The 15,490-nt window shown below is 48.8% G+C and overlaps 2 protein-coding genes and 1 pseudogene across 2 annotated transcripts in view; 2 read left to right on the top strand and 1 right to left on the bottom strand.

The window, feature by feature from the left end:
* Positions 1–12,829, top strand: part of LOC131402538 (tubby-related protein 4-like) — a 94,105-nt pseudogene extending 81,276 nt beyond the window's left edge.
* The window catches only part of LOC131402530 (adhesion G protein-coupled receptor E4-like), a 494,190-nt gene that overhangs the window by 192,520 nt on the left and 286,180 nt on the right, over positions 1–15,490 (top strand). The gene's annotated exons all lie outside the window — the stretch shown is intronic.
* LOC131402526 (centrosomal protein kizuna-like) overlaps positions 1–15,490 on the bottom strand; it is a 283,064-nt gene that overhangs the window by 185,436 nt on the left and 82,138 nt on the right.

Raw genomic sequence — 15,490 nt, 5'->3', positions numbered from 1 at the left:
TATTGGCCATTTGGATATCTTCTTTTGTGAAGTGTCTGTTCAAGTCTTTTGCACCTTTTTTTTTGTGAGGAAGACCAGCCCTGAGCTAACATCCGATGCCAATCTTCCTCTTTTTGCTGAGGAAGATTGGGCCTGGGCTAACATCCTTGCCCATCTTCCTCTACTTCATATGGGACACCGCCACAGCATGGCTTGATAAGCAATGGGTCGGTCCACACCTGGGATCCAAACCTTTGAACCCCGGGCCACCAAAGCGGAGCACGTGAACTTAACCACTACACCACTGGGCCAGCCCCTTGCCCATTTTTTATTGAGTTGTTTTTCTCTTATTTAGAGTTGTAGGAGTTTTCATGTATTCTGGCTATGAGTCCTTTAGCAGATATATGGATTGCTGTATAGTCTAATGTGAATTTCTTCTTTTATGATTAGCACTTTTCGTGTGCTGTTTAGGAAATGCTTTTGTCCTATTTTGTCTACCCTAAGATCATGAGACATTCTTCTATTCTTTTCTACAAGCTTTATAGTTTTAGCCTTCACACTTAAATCTCAGATTAATTTACACCTCAGATTAATTTTTGTGTATAGTCTGAGTTAGGGGTAAACGTTCATTTTTTTCCCATATAGATATCCAGATATCCAGCAATCTGTTCGATTTATTTTTTTCATCTTTATTCTAGGCTTGTTAAAATTACAAATAAAATTATGAACTTTTCTACACTTCTACAGTGTTTTGGCTTTTCCCATTGCTTAAGGAGAAGAGGCCATTTAATACATAAGCAACCAAATCTTTCACCTGTAAATGTCCCTGGAAAGCTCCCGGATGTTGCGGTCTCTGGAGCTGGTCCTCTTTCCTTCCGTCTTTCTCAGTGTTGAGTGCCCCTACGCAGCAGCCAGGCCAGTTGTCCTCGCTCAGAGCTTTAACCAGCTCGGTCCCCCTGTCCTCCCACACTTTGGGAGCCCTAGGTGTCTTATCAAGCTCTCAAGCAGTATCTGTGAGGCTTAATGCTTTTCTTTCAGGGAATGTCATCAACCTTACCATATTCACTTTTATAACACTCTCTTTGGGGTAGACTGCCGTTAAACACATGTGTCCCCATGTTATAAACAAAGGAACTGAGGAACAGAGATATAACATAGGATCAAAAGGCAGCAGAAAAACTTAGATCCACTGATCTGATGTCAATATTGCAGGGGGGAGATGCTAGGTAAGTCTGTTGAAATCCCAGCACTGTGTTAGGAACTGTAACGCCATTGTGGACTTAGGTGAGAAACGCCTCTTCCACCCGCCACTTTCCTCAGGACGAATTTTGCGACCCCTGGCAGAAGACATGTGGACGATTCCAAACTTACTATTAGTCAGTAGAAAGTTTTCAGTAGAAAGTTAATTCTCTGAGGTTCTTTACAAATGAATCACTCGATTGAACCTCACTATATTGTTGAATATATATTATTCGATATGCAGTTCTGTCCTTCTTTCCTCGTGTTCATAAGGCAGAAGCAGGCGGGCGGGGCCTGGGTAAATTAAGGGACGTGGCCCCTGGGAGTGGCACATCCACCGTGACTGGTGGACAGTGAAGGGAGTGCCAGGAGTGCAGGCGCCGCCCCCACCGGGGCGCCTGACCCTCGGGGCCTTGCCTCCGCAGGATCAACATTGAGGCTCGGAAGTCCCCCAAGCTGTCCCGGGAGGCACAGGAGATCTCCAGGTCTCCACGGTTGCCGATGCGCAAGCCCTCCATTGGCTCGCCCAGCCTGACGCGAAGAGAGTTTCCCTTTGAAGACATCACTCAGGTAGTGTCGGCTTTCGGGTGGTCCCCCAATCCAACGCTCCGCTCCCCTCCTCAGTGTGTGCCTGATGGCCGCTGAACCCTCGGTCCCCCCTCTCCGTGCCTGTCACTGCAGTTGCAGACACGGGCGTAGAGAACCAGAGCCTGTCTGCCCTCCTCCATGCCCCGTCACCTCCACATCCCGAGGGGCCTTCTTCCCACCTCGGGCATCCCCCTGTTGCCACAGGAATCTCCTCACAGGTAGCTCTGGTTGAGACACAGCCACACTTCTCACCTCTGCTCCCTCAAGCCGCTTCTGACCCTTCAGTGACTCCAGTGTCGGCAGGAGCCAATCCCTGGTCACAGCCCCACTGCCTGGCCTGGCCTGTCTTTCCCTCCTGTCCTCCTCGACACCCCCTCCTCTCCAGGTGCCAGAGCCACACTGTTGACTCACCTCTTCCCGCCTTTGTGCCTTTGCCCTGCCTGGGTAACCCGCTCCATCTCCTCACCCTCCTTTCTGCGCACGTGCTTCCAGATAGAACTTCCCCTCTGTCGTGAAGGCTTCCTCCCCTGGCTCAGCCACAGTAATCCCAGAGCATCTTGTTTGTAACTCCCTTAGGACATTTCTCAGTCACTTCCTTGTATATAAATAATTACAGGCCTTCTCTCCTCCATTAGGTTCTAAGCTCTTTGAGGAGCTGTATTTTATTCATCTTTATTATTGCCCTTCCACACACACACACACACTCATGCATGATTTGGGCATAGTGATAACTTCTTAAATTTTTAAAAATTTGATTGAATAAGAAACAGATAATTGGGTAGTTTTGGGATATACTGGTATCAGTGCAGCTGATGTTTCCAGGAGAAATATCAAGGATGAAAATGGGTTCAGAGCCAGGTGCTCTCTCTGGTTCAGTGACTGGGAGGAAGGAGAGGTAAAGAAAAAAGTGCCCAAATCACTTTTGTGCCTTTTTAACCTACACACATGTGGACACACCGGGACACACCCGCCCCCACTCCCAACCTGAGAATGACAGCTCGCTGAGCCACTGCTTGCAAATGGGTGCCTGACATGCTGTAGGCAGCTACTGGTCTTAAAAACAGTGGAATGACAGAGAGTGAATATTTCTGGCAGTGCCCACGTGTGGCTTTTTAAGCAAAAAGTGTTAACGTCCTTACTTCTTGAGTGATCAATAGAAAATATGGAAATAGATTGTGATTTTTCTCCTTTTTTTTCCCACAGCACAACTATCTTGCTCAGGTCATGTCTAATATCTGGGGAACCAAATTTAAGATTGTGGGCTTGGCTGCTTTCCTGCCAACCAACCTCGGTGCAGGTAAAAACTGCGTCCTGTTCTCTTCCCACTGTCCCGGTTGGAACTCAGGCTGAATAAGCAATTTCAACCTTTGGTGGCCTAATGTAGAAAATGCGCTCTTATGACACCAAAAGATGAGCATGTATTTTACCTCCAAAGTTTGACTGTAGCCACTCTGATTTCACAAAAATTAGAATTATCACTCAAATTCTTTTTTTGCCACTGGTGTTTTCGTTTTTTTATACAAGCCCTGACTTACAAAAATGACAAAATAGCCGAAATCTCTATCAAAGCTCTTATAGGCTTCTGGTTACTTTGATTTCTGGTCTTTTACTGTGGACAGATTTTGGTACCAGTGTCTTTAGGTTCTTGAGTCAGAAGAAACTCCTGAAGAAAGTCAAGAAGAAAGTGTTCAAGACCTTAAGAAGAAGTTGGCTGACTGTTAGTACAGTTCTTAGTGGTAAATCTTTTTGGATTTCATTTCTAAGTACCAGATAAATATCCTCTCCATGAGAAGTTTGAGACATCGAGGAAAATGGAACCCAGGGAGAACCAGGCTGGGCAGAACCCAGAATTTGCCTTCTCTTCTGTATCTGCTTGAATGACTGACGTGTCATATTTACTAGGGGACCGTGAAGGAGTGAAATGACAGAAGGTCCTTTTCAAAGCAGCTTCATCCTAATGGCCACATCTCTGTGTGGGCTAAGGGCCTGTGTTGTCCCCCACCTTGCTACATTGCCTGATCATCTAACACGCACACGTCTCTCTAGAAGGCCAGCTTAGCCAGTGGGGTTCACCGATGGCTGGTGGCCCCATCTTGAATGTGGTCTGTGTAACCTACCAAAAATAGTTTTTGAAAAATTCTGGATCTGCCCATTAGAGTTGTTTCAGACACAGTTAGATCTTTTAAAACAAATAGTTCTTGCAAAGCAGATGTTAAAAAGACCTGTTGCTGTGTATGCATCTTCAGAGACATTAAATGGTGCTGCATTTGGATTTTTCATTTTGAGGTTTCTCAGCTCAAAGGAAAAAAAGAATAAAAGTAAAACATAAAACTGACTTAGAAAATAACAATAGACAATCCATTCACATAATGGAAAGAAATCTCTCATGTTTTCAACAGCCGGGAAACCCTCTCATGACCACAAAAGCCTGCTCTTCAGTAATTCAGCAGCACCCTCATGATATGTATGGTGATTCTAATAACCACTGTGTGAGAGGCATGGTTACCCCACACCTGTAATCTGAGAATTTAGCCATCTGCCTACAGCAAATGTTGACAAAAGGAATGGACGTGCACCTATGCTCAACGGGTCTTCTCATTCTGCCCTTAGTTCTTGGATGTTGAGTGGATCCATAAAGAAGTCAAGGAGGACCTTAAGATGGGAGGGCCTGTATTAGGAATCTCAGTGCCCAAGACAAAACTTGGTGTGTGACTGCGGTGAAATCATTGTCCTAATCGTTGACCTTTTTAAAAAGAGCGTTTTCATTTGTCAAGCTAAAAGAATTTTCCACATGATTCTTCTAGAGAGAAGAAATTAACTCTGGGATTCTAGAGGGTTTGTTACATATGGCGCCCTATTAAATAATCTTTGACACTCTGTTAGATTCAAAAAGTGAGTGCTGTTGGATATTTTATATTGAATAATTGGATAATTACATTGAATAATTTGTTTCCTTCAATTAGAATGATCAGGCTCATGAAATTTTTGTGTTTTTAATTTTTTGCATTTCTTAATTTTAAAAATGTGGAATAAATTCAAAATTCAAAAGATTTAAAAGAATATACAGTAAAAATCTTTCTTATCCTCACCCCCAACCACCTAGTTTTTTTCCCTGGAGGCAACTGATATTATTTTTTACATCCCTCCTGAGATTTTTAATTTTACATCCTTTTGTCGATCTGAACGACAAAGAATAGCACTTTAATGCATTAATTCTTAAGCTATATGGAACCATCCAGAATGTTTGAGACAAAATTCAAACTCTCTTTTGTGGGCAAGAGAGAGGAAAACATGAATAAGACCTGTAACGACCCCTGGCGTGGAAAAGGCGTCTCAGCCCACTCAAGCCCAAGGAGCAGCCTTACGACGGTGCTTCAGAGCAGAAGGCCTGGAGCTGTGGGAGTGCTGGCCAGTCAGCCACCAGGCTGTGAGGTGACAGCCTCGCAGGTAGAACTTGGCTCATCTTAATAAAAAATAAGAATAGGAATAATTAAAGAACCTCTACATATCTCACAGCAAAGAGTATTAAACATAAGAGAAAGTTGACGGGACAGTTTCATCCTGATTTTAACCTATTGTGAAACTTAAATTCAGATTCATTATTTTTCAACTTGTTTTGTCTTCTCTAAATATTTTAGTTGCAGTCTAGGCCTTCTCTTAAAGGTCCCTGTTAATGAAATTAAATCTTAGCATTTAAAGAAACTGTGTGGAAGTTCTCCGCGATTCTCTATCCTGAGCATGAAACTGGAAGTCAGGAAGCCCAGAATCCAGTCCCGAATACAGCCCGAGTGTCATTGCTGCTCCCCGCGTAGCTGCCCTCCAGTAGCTGCTTGACTGCCCCCTGAGCTTGGCTCTCTGGTTATCACAACTGTTTCCACCAAGTTATCCTGGTGATTGCAAATGGGATTTTTAAAAAATACATTTGTCATAACCCAGCTCATTCTAAAAAGAATTTGTCTAAGATAGGTTTTTAATTCTGGGCTAGACTGAGAATTTGTTGTTCCCGAATCCACTCCGTGGCCGGGGTGGCCAGTTGTGCGCCAGGGGAGGTGGAGGGCTGATCTCAGAGTCTCCGGCCTTGCCCACGCAGGTCACCCCACATCTCTTCCCGTGACTGTTGATGCCTTGGCTCTCCTCTGGCTTGTCTCTATTAACCGTGCTTTCCTCCTCCCACCAGTAATCTATAAAACCAGCCTCCTGCATCTCCAGCCGCGGCAGATGACCATCTATCTCCCAGAGGTCCGGAAGATTTCCATGGAGTATGTTAATTTACCTGTCTTCAACCCGAATGTTGTCAGTGAAGATGAGGATGATTTACCAGGTGTGTTCACACATCAACTGGTTTGTCACGAGCCCTCTGTTAGTGGGTCGCGACGGGGACAGAGTGGTAAGTAGTCAAGAATGCCAACATGTCAGTCCGTGCCTGCTGCCTCGGTTTGGAAAAGGTACAACTTCCTCAGTAAGGTTGGTGGGTGTGGTGGCGTGTCACTGGAGAAAGGTCACCTACTGTCACTGGTTTGGGGAGGAGGGGAGCTACCAGAGCAAGGACGATGAGGTGGCCGTGATGGCTCATGATCACAGAGCACTTCTACCATCTCACTTTATCCTCTCGGTAGTCCTCTTAGTCATATGCCCAGATAGGGAAGTTAACAGGACTCATCAGGACTCAGTCAAGTCAGGACTGAAACCCAGTCTCACTGACCCCAGGCTAGCCCTCATCCTTTCAATCCCTGCTTAGAGAATGGCATCTCCCTGTGGTGCCACAGAGCCCAGTTTCTCAAACCTGCCCCACCTCCGGGGCGGAACATCTCTCTCCTAATGTGCAGAGTGTGTCTCAGTGCATAGAGGCCAGGTCTGAGTTCAAGGTCAAAGCTGGTATAAGTTTTTAAAATCTCAACTTACAAACATTCAGATCCATAGCATCTTAATTTAAGTCTTTTCTACTGGGGGAATCCTATTTTGATTATTAGAATGATTTCTAAGTAGTCCACCAATTATTTATATGTAACTATTCTCAAAAAAGTCCACCTGCGATTTTATAAATATAGAGGCTCCTCTACTTAGAACCAAGCAAGGTTCTGAAAGCCTCTGGCTTCTGAGCCAGAGGAACCGTACACGGCCACTGACTCCTCCTGTATCTTGTCATTCTCAAACGAGGGGCTCTGGACCTCACCGTGGGATGGGGAGGGACACGCGTCCCAACTCGGGCTCTGAACTTGGGGGCGTTGTTGACCTTCCTTCAGCCAGATTTCTGCGTGTAAAATTATTCTACTGTACTTTCTGACAGTAGCCGTCTTTGGTTCTCTGATAGGTATACTTTCTCCTCATGGGTGGAGCAGATGTTCTGGACTAATGGGCGAGGTTTTGCAACCCCATAAACCTGCAGTTTGGTGAAATCTCACACATGAGCTTTATAGCAGCTCTCCTGCTATTTCAGAACCTTGGATTTAGAAGTGGCTTTCACACTTTCCCCTTAGCGCCCTCCGTTCTCCCGGAATGTGGCTAATCTAGCTCTCTCGTGCTCAGCTGTTGCGGCTGTTGTCGTCACTGTCTGTGCTTCCCAGAGAAAGGAGGAATGATTTGTCTCAGGGCTTACACATACTGCTGGTGACGCAACAGAGAGACTCTCCTTCGGCGGGGAAGATGCCTGCCCTCAGTACTCCATACGGAGGAGAGAGCATCTGGAAGAGGGATCTGAACAGGAATCATAGAAAACTTGAGACAGGACCTAGATTCTTGCAGCCAGGGGACAGTCACGTCTCAGTGGAGGACCCCAGGGAAGGGGGATGAGTCTGTCACAGGCACGAAGGGTGGGCTTAGCTTTTGATGGACTACTGGCTTCCCTCTGTAGTTCTGGTGAAAGGTCAGCCAGCCTGTGCAATTTCCTGTTAATGCCTGTTTCCTGCGCACGTGCTCATAGTCACGTGGCACTTAGGTCCAGATGAGCAGACCTCCAGTGCTCTGTGGGCTCTTTAGAAAGGGCAGTACTGAACAGTGGCGCTGAGGCCCTGCGTGTGGTCTGCAGATGATTGCTCAAACGCACACTCCATTAAACTCCTCCTGTGTGCAAATAGGGTGGATTTACAGGGTTTTAATCAGTGTGGCTCTAACTTATATACTGTTTGAAATGCTAAAAAGCAGTAAAGTTAGGAAATGATCCTTCCCCTCATATGCAGATCTGCCAAAGGATTCTTATCATTGGTTTCTCTACTGCATTTGACATGGTTCTATTTACAGAAAATTAATTTACGTACAAATTTCAGCTACACATCTGCCCCACGACACTTCCCACACTAACCAATCCAAAACCCTGGATAAACCTACTCAGAAGCCTAGGCATTGAGTCCTCAGTGGAGTTTCATACTGTACCACTGCCCTCCTCTTGCATAAGAATGGGCCGTTTTATGACCATCATGAGTAAAAAGTGTCCTTAAACATTTATTTGCCATAGTACCATTCAGACACGTGGCACCACACTCAGAAGGTTCAGAAGTATTCATTGAAATGCTCTGACAATGCCCTTAGCTCCAGAGCCCACCGATTGCCAGTGTCCTTCCAGAAACTTCAGAGAAGCTTTGTGTAACTTGAAGGAAGGGTCCAGCTTTCCCCACGCAAAGGCATCTGTTTGTAGGAATTACAGTTTATACGTAAAAGGCCTAGATGAGTTGCTTATTCTGACCCAGTTTCATGGCACTGTTTTGTAAGCAGTTGGTTTTTCTAATCTTCCAGTGACGGGAGCATCTGGCGTGCCTGAGAACAACCCACCGTGTACCGTGAACATCCCCATCGCGCCCATGCACAGCTCAGCTCAAGCTACGGCCCCCACACAGAGCATAGGACTGGTGCAGTCCCTGCTGGCCAATCAGAACGTGCAGCTGGACGTCCTGACCAATCAGACCACGGCCGTGGGGGCAGCTGAGCACGCAAGTGACAGTGCCAACCCATACGCAATCTCCGACCGCTACTCCAACCCCGGACAGGTGATCTTCGGAGGTGTGGAGATGGGCCGCATCATTCCGAACCCCCCTCAGCTGTCCCTGCCGCCGCCAGCACAGGGGGCCATCCAGCTGTCGGTGGTGGACCACGGAGACCAAGACCACGAGCACCTGCAGAAGCCAGCCAAGGCCCTGCGGCCGGTGCCGCAGCTGGCCGCCGAGGGGGACGCCGTGGTGTTCAGTGCCCTCCAGGAGGTCCAGGTGACGAAGATGAACCCCCCACCGCCCTACCCGGGAACCATCCCCGCCGCCCCCACCACGGCAGCGCCGCCGCCCCCGCTGCCGCCCCCACAGCCCCCGGTGGACGTGTGCTTGAAGAAGGGCGACTTCTCGCTGTACCCCACGGCGGCGCACCATCAGCCGCCCCTGGGCTACGAGAGGATCACCACCTTCGACAGCAGCGGCAACGTGGAGGAGGTGTGCCGGCCCGGACGCCGATGCTCTGCGCCCGGAACACCTACACCCTCCCCGGCCCAGGCAGCTCGGCCACCCTGAGGCTCACGCCACCGAGAAGAAGGCCCCCCAGCCCTGCACCAGCGCGACCCTGAACCGCCTGACGGGGCCGCGCTACTCCATTCCACCGGGGACCCGCCCCCGTATCCCGCCCTCGCCGGGACGCTGGGCCCGGCCCGGCCGCGGCGCAGAGGCCGGACAGCAGCCTCATCCACGCCGCGCTGCGCAGGAACAACCGCGAGGCGGCGCTGCGGGCGGCGCAGCTGGCCGAGCCCCCGCGCGCCCCGCCGCAGCCGCCGGCCAAGCCCAAGGGCGCAGCGCCTTTCCCCGCGCGGCCGCCGCCCGCCCTCTACACCTGCAGCCAGTGCAGCGGGGGCGCCGCCGGGGGCGGGGGCGGGGGCGCATGCGGCCGGCACGTCCCCGCTGTCCCCGCAGTCCTCGTACAGCCTCCTGAGCCCGCCCGACGGCGCCCGCGAGCGCGCCCACTATGTCAACTCGGCCTTCCCCGAGGACGAGGCGCTGGGCCAGCACTGTCCAGTCGAGAAGCCCCTGCGGCACCCCGCGCTGCCCGAGGCTGCGGTGGCCGGGAAGCGGCCGCCCCCTTACCAGTGGGACCCCGTGCTGGGGGAGGACATCTGGGTTCCCCAGGACAGGACAGCACAGACTGCAGTGCCCAACCCCCTGAAACTGTCCCCTCTGATGGCAGGTCAGAGCCAGCACCTGGACGTGTCCCGAGTGCCCTTCGTCTCCCCCAAGTCGCCCGCCAGCCCGACTGCCACTTTCCAGACGGGCTATGGGATGGGAGTGCCCTACCCAGGAAGCTATAACACCCCCCCTTTGCCGGGAGTGCAGGCTCCCTGCTCCCCGAAAGACACCCTGTCCCAGACACAGTTTGCACAACAGGAGCCCACCGTGGTCCTGCAGCCCGCCTACCCGCCCCCCGCTACTGCCCCCTGCTCCCCATGTATCCAGGAAGCAGCACGTGCTCGAGTTTACAGCCGCCACCTGTCGCCTTGCACCCCTGGAGTTCCTACAGCGCGTGCCCGCCCGTGCAGAACCCCCAGGGCACGCTCCCCCCAAGGCACACTTGGTGGTGGAGAAGCCCCTCGTGTCCCCACCGCCCGCCGACCTCCAGAGCCACCTGGGCACAGAGGTGATGGTAGAGACCGCTGACAACTTCCAGGAAGTCCTCTCCCTGACGGAAAGTCCGGTCCCCCAGCGGCCGGAGACATTCGGGAAGAAGAGCCGGAAGCGCCTGGACAGCCGAGCGAGGAGGGAAACGTTCAGGCCATCACAGAGGGCGAGATGAAGAAGGAGGCTCGGACTCGGAGCGACTTGAATTCCCTGATCTCCAGCCCCCGCCTGGGGAGGGAGAAGAAGAAAGAGAAGAGTCAGAAAGACCAGCTGAAGTGGAAGAAGTTGAACAAGAGGAAGGGGTTCCAGGACAGCTGGGAGAGCCAGCCCGGGCTGCGCGTCAGCGGGGACGAGCTGGTGACCCGGAGCCAGGGCGGCCAGACGGGCTGGAAGGGCAAGCGCAGCCTGCGCGCGGCCGGCGAGCCGGAGGAGGCCAAGGGCCGCAGGGCCAGCGAGCGGGAGGACGGCCGGCCGCGCAGCCAGGGCTTCGTGCACGTCATGGCCAACAAGCAGCCGCTGTGGACGAGGCCACGCAGGGGCGCCAGCTGGACTTCGGGGGGCGGGTGACCCAGGAGTCGGCCAAGAACTTCCAGATGGAGCTGGAGGGGCGGCAGGTGAGAGCCTGGCCCGGGGCCACGGTGCGGCTGTCTCATCCTGACGGGCCTCTGGGGGCCTTTAAAGGGGGGGCGGGTATCAGTGCCTTGGCCTTGGGGGGGGCGTTTCTCAAAAGGCTGCACGGGAAATGTGGAAAACAGCTGGTGTCTCTCAGGGCCAAGTGGAGTTGTGATTTTCAGTGTACCCCTTGCTGTCTTGTCTTTATTTCTCATCAGAGTAACACGTGTACTGATTTTTTAAAGTCAAATGCTTCTACAAGACCCGAGAGGACCCCTAACAGGCCCCTGCGTGCTCCCAAACCTCAGCCTCCCCCAGAGGGCGTGCTTCCACCTCTGTTGGCTTTTTTCTGGTATTTGCCACCATATTTGTAAAGAGCAGGGTGTCTACTATTTGGTGATTTTTCAGTTTTCAGCATTGTGTATTGACTTCTTCCTGAGGAACGTGAGGGTTTGTTTTCTTCACCCCCCACCCTCTGACTACACACACGTGAACTTTCTCTGCCCCCCTTCCCAGTTGAATCAGTAGTCACTGGTCACCTCCTTATGCCAGTAAATACCGTTCAGAGCTGAGCCATGTGATATGGTTTAATCACATTTCTTTTTTTATTGGAGAGTGGTTTTTGTCCCCCAGACATAATAATTACCCAGTTTTTGTTTGCTTGCTTATTTGCTAATTTCTCTGTGTATTTATTATTAAGTCATTCGCGGATTCCCTGGCAGAATGCAAGTCCCCTCTTGGTGCAAACACATTGGGTAATGTGTCGGTTCTTCCTGCTCCAACCTGGAACGGTTGCCCCAGCCCTGCTGTGTAGCTACTGTTCTGGAACTACCCTCCTCCACCATCCTGGAATTCCCTTCACTTCTCCTATTTAAATCTCATTTTCATTAATTCACTCAACAAATGTTGATTGAGCACCTGCTGTGTGCCTGGCAATCCTCTGAGCCAGGAGTATGGCCCACAGGCCAGTCCGGCTGCTGCTGCTTTTTATAAATAAAGTTTTATTGGGACACAGCCACGCCCGTCCACTTAAGTATAGTTTACAGCTGCTTTCGCCCTGCAGCAGCAGAGTTAAGCAGTTGTGACAAAGACCGTATGACCTACAAAGGCTAAAATATTATTGGCCCTTTACAGAGAGTTTGCCAGCCCTTACTCTAAGTGCTGAAATTAGATCGATGAGGAAAACAGAAAATCCCTATCCTGATGGAGTTTACAAAAATGGAAGAAAGACAATAAATAAGTGTACATAACATGTTGCATAATAATACATGTCACGTGGTCCCATGAGTACTGAAATGACAAGGGCAAGCAGGCTTGGGAAAGAGGCGGTGGCATTCTGTCCCTCTCTGAGTAGTGACATTGACAGTTGCAGTTGATATTTCTCGTCAGCCCCTTTTAGCCTGTAGATTCTTCTTCCTACTTGTTCTTCCTTTTTCTGTTTCCTGGATGAGGAAGCCCCTTCATTTGACCTGTGGAGCTTTCCATGCCCTGAAGTCTGCTCATTGTCTCCCCACTGCGTTGTTTAACATGTTCCTCCGCTCCTTTATTTCCACCAAACTCGTAGTTAGATCGAGAAGCTTGATCGGAGTCACTTTTGTTGGCATCTCACAGGCCATGCTATCTGCCTCCAACAGGTGCTGCCCAGACCCGGCTGCCCTGTGTCCCGCCTTGTTTGTGCTTTAATGTCTTTGCTTCCCTCCCTCGCCCTCCAGGTGATGCAGTTTGGAAGGATCGACGGCAATGCGTACATCCTGGACTTCCAGTACCCCTTCTCCGCTGTGCAGGCCTTCGCCGGCGCCCTGGCCACCGTGACTCAGCGCCTGAAATGAAGAGACTGCTGTGCGGAGGAGGAGAGGGAGAGGAGCCTTTCCAGAGGGGCCTGATGGAGATGCTCGAGGAGCCCGCCCGGGCCCCAGGGGCTGGGGACCAGAAGACAGGAGCAGAACTGGAAACGTCTGTCAGGCCCGGGGCAGGCGCTGACCTTCAGTTGCTGTCGTTTGTTTGGGCTTTTATTCTCCTTTATTGTCTTTCTTACTTCTTTCTTTTTAAACAAAAACAAAACACAGGAGAGTGGTATTTGGAAGCAAAGGGTGCAAGGCACCTGGTGTTCTTTTAGGAAACGTGGTTGCTGTGGGAATGTCCTCCTGGTGTGCCTGTGTGAGCTGCGGGACGAGGGGCCCTTCAGCAGAAACATGGACTGCCTTCTGGCCTGCTATTCTTTTAGACTAAGGAGTATGCGTGCTTTTCATTCTCCACAATGTCTAGCTTTTATTACTCCTCCAACATCACCACTAGTGTAAAAACAAAAAACTTTTTTAAAAGACACAACCAAAAATCCTGAAGGTACAGGTTCTCTTGGGGGAACAACATTTAGTTCACACATATTCTGTTACTCCCCCAGAGGTGATTTGATTAATGAAGGGTGTTTTGGCAAATGCACTGTGTTTGACTAATAAAAGTAGGCTTTGTCTGGGGGTGCTATTACCCGGTATAAATAGGCGTCGCTCATGAGGATGTAGGGGAAGGGACGGCAGGTGAGGAGGGAACTCCTGCACATGTACGCACGGGCGGTTCACGCAGCGTGACTTGAAATCGTACAAGGGCTATGCTCCTCTTCGGAGGATGTTTACATTGAAGACTCCACTAGTTTTATAATATGTCACAATTCCGTAGGCTCAGTGACTCAGTATGATTGACTTCGGGAGAAGGTAGGAGACAGAAGTGGAGAGATCCCGGCGTGCGGTGGGGTAACGATTTTCTCAGCTACCGCGGTGGCTAGTCACTGGATGCCCACCAGCTGAGAAGCAGCCTTTATTCCCCCACCCCTTTTATTGTTTAATCTGGAAAATGCAGCAGTGGACATTTTCTCTCCCGTGAGATGACACTGTTCTACCCTTTCTAAAAAGGCTGACGACACCAATTGAAAGCCCTCCTTTCCTCTTCTTGGCTACATTCAAATGCAATTGACCAGAAATGGTTTCCACTAGATTAGAAATGTAACAAAAAAATTTTAAGCATTTGCCAGGGTATTAAGAGAGAGAGTTATAGTCAGCTCTTTGACAAAAGTCTCACAATCTTCTCTAGGGAAAAAAAAAAGTTGTTTAGTAACTGTACAGACCGTTTACTGAGGAAATAAACCACTGGGAGAACGTGGTTAAATTATGGGACTTTAGGTAGTTGGTTGACTACTCATTGTTAATTGCGCCAAAAAAAAAAAGTCCACTGAGATGATCTTCTGCCACCTCCCCCTCCTCAGGGGACGCCTTGGGCGACATTCAGCTCTGAGAACAAGCCCCAGTTCCTCTTTTTCAGTTATTCACATCTGTAATGTTGTTTAGGTAGGGCAGGAGCACAAGAACTGTCTACTAGCTTAGGGTCCTAAATTTGGATTTTGTTTGGAAACAGACAAGTGGAAGATACTGCAGAAAAGTATTTTCAAAATAATTTTTTTTTAATTCCCTGTTTGGGTTTAAAAGACACTGGTCCGTTCCTTTCCCAGAGCAAGATGGTATCGCTCACCGTTCTCTCCAGACTGCGAAGAAACAGATGAGGTTTTAAATGTGGTGAAGACCATCTTCCAGCTAATACCAGAGTTTCCCACTTTATATTTTAAAATATTGAACCTGATTCTTTGGTGGGTAAATTCTGCCAGAAAGAATTTAGCAGTGTATTCAGAATTATATAATTATTTTATGAGTTTCTGTAGCTTGTTATGATGTTTCATTGCTTATTATTAGTTGTGCAATAATGGTTATAGCCTATTTCTAAAATAATTTAAATGCAATTCCCCTGTTTTATTGTCCAAAAGATAATTATTTATCTTGCTTTAATAGTGTTGTTAGGAATTATTTTGTTACTATGTACTGGTGAGTTATGCCCATTTTATTATTTATTTAGAAAAAGAGTATGTTTGTAATGACTTATTTGGTAGCAGTATATTTTGCTGCAAGAAATAAAGAGGATATGGTAAAAGGTTTTTTTGCTGGACAATTTATAACTTTTTCTAATTGGGAAAAAAATACTATTCATCCTTTAAAAGTAACTCTTTCTTTGCATTTTGTGGTATTGATCATATACAAAGGAGAAGACTTCTTTGAGATAACATAGCCTAAAATAATATTTCCCCTTCTCTTGGAAATTTTATTTTTAATTAAAAATAAAAGGTGATATGAAATGAGAGGAGACATTAGGAAGAGAGTAGCAGAGGAAGGAATTATTAGTAATAAGTTTCCGTTTTTAAAGTTCTGCCTGGTCTTTAAGATGTAAAGACCACGAAAGGGTACATTTTAGAACTTTTCTTCATCAGAGCAAATATAGGGGGAAATCCTTGGAATAAAAACTACAAATACATGTTTGAAGAGCAAGTGAATATGTGTAGCAAATAATTAACTAAACTTACTAAATTCTTAGATCGCTCCCCAAAAGGCCTTTTCCCCCGGTAGAGACAGAGACCTCGGGCTGGGATGTTTTGCGTACATGCGCGTCCGCCT

The sequence above is a fragment of the Diceros bicornis genome, unplaced genomic scaffold, assembly GCF_020826845.1.
Source record: "Diceros bicornis minor isolate mBicDic1 unplaced genomic scaffold, mDicBic1.mat.cur scaffold_124_ctg1, whole genome shotgun sequence".
Lineage (NCBI taxonomy): Eukaryota > Metazoa > Chordata > Mammalia > Perissodactyla > Rhinocerotidae > Diceros > Diceros bicornis.
The sequence above is the reverse complement of the archived record's forward strand: the minus strand, read 5'-3'. Positions and strand labels throughout refer to the sequence as shown.